General features: G+C 35.3%; 1 non-coding gene across 1 annotated transcript; it reads right to left on the bottom strand.

The window, feature by feature from the left end:
- Positions 1–1,516: 1,516 nt before the first annotated feature.
- Positions 1,517–1,620, bottom strand: LOC127742044 (small nucleolar RNA R71). The gene has a single exon (XR_008003231.1). It is a non-coding gene; the product is annotated as a small nucleolar RNA R71 (small nucleolar RNA).
- Positions 1,621–5,780: the final 4,160 nt, after the last annotated feature.

The following is a 5,780-nucleotide window of genomic DNA, read 5'->3' as shown; positions in this document are numbered from 1 at the left end:
TTGTGTTTTTCTCTCTCCTCATTAAAAAAATTCAAAAATCAAAAGAATATATTTTCCTTATTTCCCTCCAAATTTTCGAAATTTTGGGTTGACTTGGTCAAAAATTTTTAAAAATTAGTGTTTCTTACAAGTCAAGTCAAATTTTCAATTTTAAAAATCTTATCTTTTCAAAACTTTTTCAAAAATCAAATCTTTTTCATTTTTTTTATTTATTTTCGAAAATTTTAAAATTATTTTCAAAATATTTTTCTTAATTTTATTTCAAATTTTCGAAATTATGCTAACAATTAATGTGATTGATTCAAAAATTTGAAGTTTGTTACTTTCTTGTTAAGAAAGGTTCAATCTTTAAATTCTAGAATCTTATCTTTTAGTTTCTTGTTAGTTAAGCAATTAATTTTAATTTTAAAAAAATTAAATCTTTTTCAACCATATCCTTTTATCATATCTTCTTATCTTATCTTTTTATCATATCTTTTTATCTTTTCATTTCATCATATCTTTTTCAAAAATTTGATTTCAAAATATCTTATCTAACTTCTTATCTTCTTATCTTTTCAAATTTAATTTTAATATATTTTTCAACTAACTATTTGACTTTTTGTTTGTTTCTTATCTTTTTCAAAACCACCTAACTACTTTTCCCTCTTTAATTCTCGAAAATATCTCATCTCTTTTTCAAAAATTCTTTTTAATTGTTTTAAATTTTAATTTTAATTATATCTTATCTTTAATTTTCGAAAATCATTAACTACTTTTTCAAAATTATTTTCGAATTCTCCCTCTCTTCTCTTCTTCTATTTATTTATTTATTTACTAACACTTCTCTTCACCTCTCTTCATCTCCAATCACTGCCTCTATCCTCACCCTTGTGATTGGATTCTCCACTCTTATTCCTTTCTTCCTTTACTAATAATAAGGATCCTCTTTGTCCAGATATAGAGGATTCCTCTTCCTTTTCTTTTTCTCTTCTCTTTCATATGTGCATGAATAAGGAAAAAGGCTCTCTTGTTGAAGCTGATCCTAAACCTGAAAGGACTCTGAAGAGGAAACTAAGAGAAGCTAAATTACAACAATCCAGGGCAACCTTTATGAAATTTTTGAACAAGAGAAGGAGATGGCAGCCGAACCCAACAACAATAATGCAAGGAGGATGCTTGGTGATTTCACTAAACCAACGTCCAAGTTTGATGGAAGAAGCATCTCAATTCCTGCCATTGGAGCAAACAATTTTGAGCTGAAACCTCAATTAGTTGCTTTGATGCAACAGAACTGCAAGTTTCATGGACTTCCATCTAAAGATCCTTATCAGTTTTAACTGAGTTCTTGCAGATTTGTGAGACTGTTAAGACGAATGGAGTAGATCCTGAAGTGTACAAGCTCATGCTTTTCCCTTTTGCTGTAAAAGACAGAGCTAGAATATGGTGGGACTCACAACCTAAAGATAGCCTGGACTCCTGGGATAAGCTGGTCACGGCCTTCTTGAATAAATTCTTTCCTCTTCAAAAGCTGAGCAAGCTTAGAGTGGATGTTCAGACCTTCAAACAAAAAGATGGTGAATCCTTCTATGAAGCTTGGGAAAGATATAAGCAGATGACCAAAAAGTGTCCTTCTGACATGTTTTCAGAATGGACCATATTAGATATATTCTATTATGGTCTATCTGAGTTTTCCAAAATGTCATTGGACCATTCTGCAGGTGGATCCATTCACTTAAAGAAAACGCCTGCAGAAGCTCAAGAACTTATTGACATGGTTGCTGTAACAACCCCGATTTTCGAGTACGCGGATCTTTTCTACAGGCACGAATTTCTCCAGAAGATCAGTAAAGGGAACACCTTTGCTGTATCATCAAGCATCTCAATCCTCATTGTCATTATGACATCTTTAAGCCAAAACCTCTTTTGAGGCAAGCTCGACAACGCGGCCACGGAGAACCTAGTTTTTGAACCGTATCGGTTAGGAGTTTTGATTCTAGTTTTCGTAAATAGGCTCAGTTTGACGAACCGGACTCGATTCATGAGAGAAGAAAGATAATAGTATAATATTATCATTATATTAGTATTAGAAGTTGCTTGAAAGATATCATAAGGTTACCTGGTCTGTTTTAGTTAAAAACAGGAAATCGGTTTAACCAGTGAGATATTTTAATATTATTTTAATCCACCTCCAAGCCAACCAATAACAACTCACCCTACACCCCCAAAACCCCCCAAGGCTGGCTCATTTTCACCTTGTGGCCGAAATTTCCAAGAGAGAAAAAGAGAGAAAAGTTCTTAGTTTCAAATCTTCAAAGCTTGATTTCTGCTGAACTAAAATTCAAATCAAAATTCCAATCCAACAAAAATGATTCTCTCTTCTTTCTCTACATGATCATATGACTTATCAAGGCTGGGATCAAGGTGAGTTGGCTGCACCATCTCTCTTTTGATTCGGTTTCAAGGAAACATGGTTAAATATGTGTTTTCTTGATGTGATTTAGGAGGAAAAAGTGCTTAAGGACCACCTAAAGTTTGATTGAATTAGGAGCAGCAAAACCAGGTAGGGTGTCACGAAATTAATCTTGATTATTTGTGTTTGAGATGTGTGAATGTTGTATTATTTGGTTGTGCTAAAAATTGGTTGCATATATGATTGATTCATGGTGAAAATTTGGTGAAATTCTGATGAAATTTGATGAAATTTAAGCTTTAAAGTTCATGTTCTTGGGCAGCTGGGAAAAATGAAACCCTAAGCTTAAATTGAGGTTCAATTTGTGTTGAAATTATGTAGAAAAGATGGGGTTTTAGTGGCTGCTAATTTATTATGAATTATAGTAAAAATTGGTAGCTGAAAAGACTGAAAAACGGGTAAAAATAGAGAAAGAATCTGAAGAATTTATGAAGAAAGACTGAAAAACGGGTAAAAACAGAGAAAGAATCTGAAGAATTTACGAAGAACACGAAGAACACTTTGAGTGTGGTGAAGAACAATGAAGAACAGGCCTTAGATCTTAAAAAGGGCAAGGAAGTAAAATTTTTGGTGTTTTAGGGGTTGTCTGGTAATTTCTGAAAGTTAGGGTGGTAAAAGTAGAAATATTAAAAGTTACGGGTGGTAAAAGGTGAATTTTAAAAAAAGAAAAAGAGAAAAGAGTAATGTGATAAAGAGAAATGGTTTGAGTTAAGATGTTGCAAAAGTAAAAGCTGTAGAGTTTGTATAGCATGATTGAACAGTGAAAGAAAGAGGTACTGCATAAGAATGTGAAAGTGATGATGAATAATGAGAATGTTAATGAATGATGATAATGAGAATGATTATGTAAGAATTTGCTGCATAGAAGTAATCAGATAGATGGTGGTACGACCACTGAGAATGCTTTCCTGGGATACATTGCTATAATGCTTTGTAGTAAGACGGAGGTTGCTTACAGAGGTATCGAGATTAGTGTGCTCCTGTAAGACAGAGGTTGCTTATAGTGAGTGTGTATTTGCTCTTGCAAGATAGAGGTTGCTTACAGTGAGTGTGTTGTGCTCCTGTAAGACAGAGGTTGCTTATAGTGAGTGTGTATTTGCTCTTGCAAGATAGAGGTTGCTTACAGTGAGTGTGTTGTGCTCCTGTAAGACAGAGGTTGCTTACAGTGAGTGTGTTGAGCATATATCGGCTAATAAGTGCCGCCCTGCAAGACAAAGGTTGCTTGCAGTGGATACCCTGCAAGACAAAGGTTGCCTGCAGTGGATATTACCAACAGGAAAGCCTTATCAAGACAGAGGTTACTGGGTAACGTCGGGAGCGGGTATGTAACCAACAAATGAGCTCATTACCTACACTTGGGCTAGACATGCATCATACTTGGTTGTGCATTTCCTCTGTTATGATTGTTGTTTGAATGTATTCTTTCTTTATTTGTATTCTATTCACTGTGTCTGTGTTCTATTTTCTTGTATTCTTTTATTTGTGTTCTGTTTTTTATTTCTCTACTTCCTCTATTTATCTGTCTTCAGTTAACTATTTCTCTATATTCTGTTATTTGTCTGCCAAACAACACAGAATTAATGAACGTTACTAATAACCCCGGCCCTACTAAGAACTCCCCAGTTCTTACCCCTTCTCTCTCCCTTCCCCCTTCAGATGGAAGTATGAGTACCCTTCCGTAGTTCGATGATGTTCGTTCGTAAAGATGAATCCGCTCTAGGTCTTCTTCTGAATCTAGGGTGAATCTCGTTCTCTGTTATATGTATATACTATGAGACCAGCCAACGTTTGCACCCCGTTCGTATGTGAACTTTAACATAAATCCTGTGTACGAGACTGATGTTATGTGGATACTCGATGAAGTACTTGAGAGACGCTCTTTGATGCCATATGATCGTGCAGAGGAGTAGTAGACGACCTTCCACCTTTTGATAACATTCCACCTAACTTGAGTTTTGAAGACTTAAAACGTATTTTCCCTCACTTTAGTAATTTAGAGGAACTAGGTGAGTATAGAGTCTAGGCTAGCCTAGGTGCCAGCTTAGGGACTTCTTGAACAGGTTAGGGCCTGGGGTGTTGTATATATATGTATGTATATAGATATTATTTAGCTATATCTAGGGGTGTTCTAACTAAAAGTCTATACTCTAATAAAGGTTGGATCACTGAATCTTGTTAGCTGCTTGTGATGTATTTATGTGTGGTTGTTTATAACTATTTTATCTGTTATTATTTGTGAATTGATTATAAATAATTATGTTTATTAATCCAAATGTTTTCAAAAAAATACACCTCGCAAATTAACTACGCTTTTAACAACGAATCAGGCTCACATGATAAATAATAGATAATAACTAGGAAGACAAATTATTAGCGCTCAGTTTCCGGTGTGTCCTAGGCGTATTGAAAATTGGGTCGTTACAATTCGAATTACTTGGATGCTATCTATGATACTAAATCGAACAAAGGAGATTCAAAATTTAAAATGAGCTAGATTGCTACTAAGTGAGTATAAATTGAACCTTATTACTTCGATTTAGCATGGACCATATAAATCGAAATTTATAGATTCGATTTAGTAGGGGATGACATAAATCAAATTCTTTGAATTCAATTTCCTTTCGAATCACAATGTCAAGTAATTCAAATCCTATAGAAGCTTCTGAAGAAGCTTATGATCCTGAGAACCCTGCAATAGCAGAGGTAAATTACATGGGTGAACCTTATGGGAACACCTATAATTCATCATGGAGAAATCATCCAAATTTTTCATGGAAGGATCAACAAAAGCCTCAACAAGGCTTTAATAATGGTGGAAAAAATAGGCTAAGCAATAACAAGCCTTTTCCATCATCTTCTCAGCAACAGACAGAGAATTCTGAGCAGAGCCCCTCTAATTTAGCAAATTTAGTCTCTGATCTGTCTAAGGCCCCTTTAAGTTTCATGAGTGAAACAAGGTCTTCCATTAGAAATTTGGAGGCACAAGTGGGCCAGCTGAGTAAGAAAGTCATTGAAACTCCTCCCAATATTCTCCCAAGCAATACAGAAGAGAATCCAAAAGGAGAGTGCAAGGCCATTGATGTAATTAATATGGCCGAATGCACAAGGGAGGAGAAGGACAAAAATCCTAGAGAGGAAGACCTCCTGGGACGTCTCTCAAACAAGAAGGAGTTCCCTATTGAGGACTGGTGCACGAAATTGCAATCCCACACAACTAACCAGCAAGTGCACTGGGTCGTCCAAGTAATACCTTACGTGAGTAAGGGTCGATCCCATGGAGATTGTTGGCTTGAAGCAAGCTATGGTTATCTTGTAACTCTTAGTCAGG

The sequence above is a fragment of the Arachis duranensis genome, chromosome 9 (genome assembly GCF_000817695.3).
Source record: "Arachis duranensis cultivar V14167 chromosome 9, aradu.V14167.gnm2.J7QH, whole genome shotgun sequence".
Lineage (NCBI taxonomy): Eukaryota > Viridiplantae > Streptophyta > Magnoliopsida > Fabales > Fabaceae > Arachis > Arachis duranensis.
Note: the sequence above shows the minus strand (reverse complement) of the source record. Positions and strands in the feature narration are given on the sequence as shown.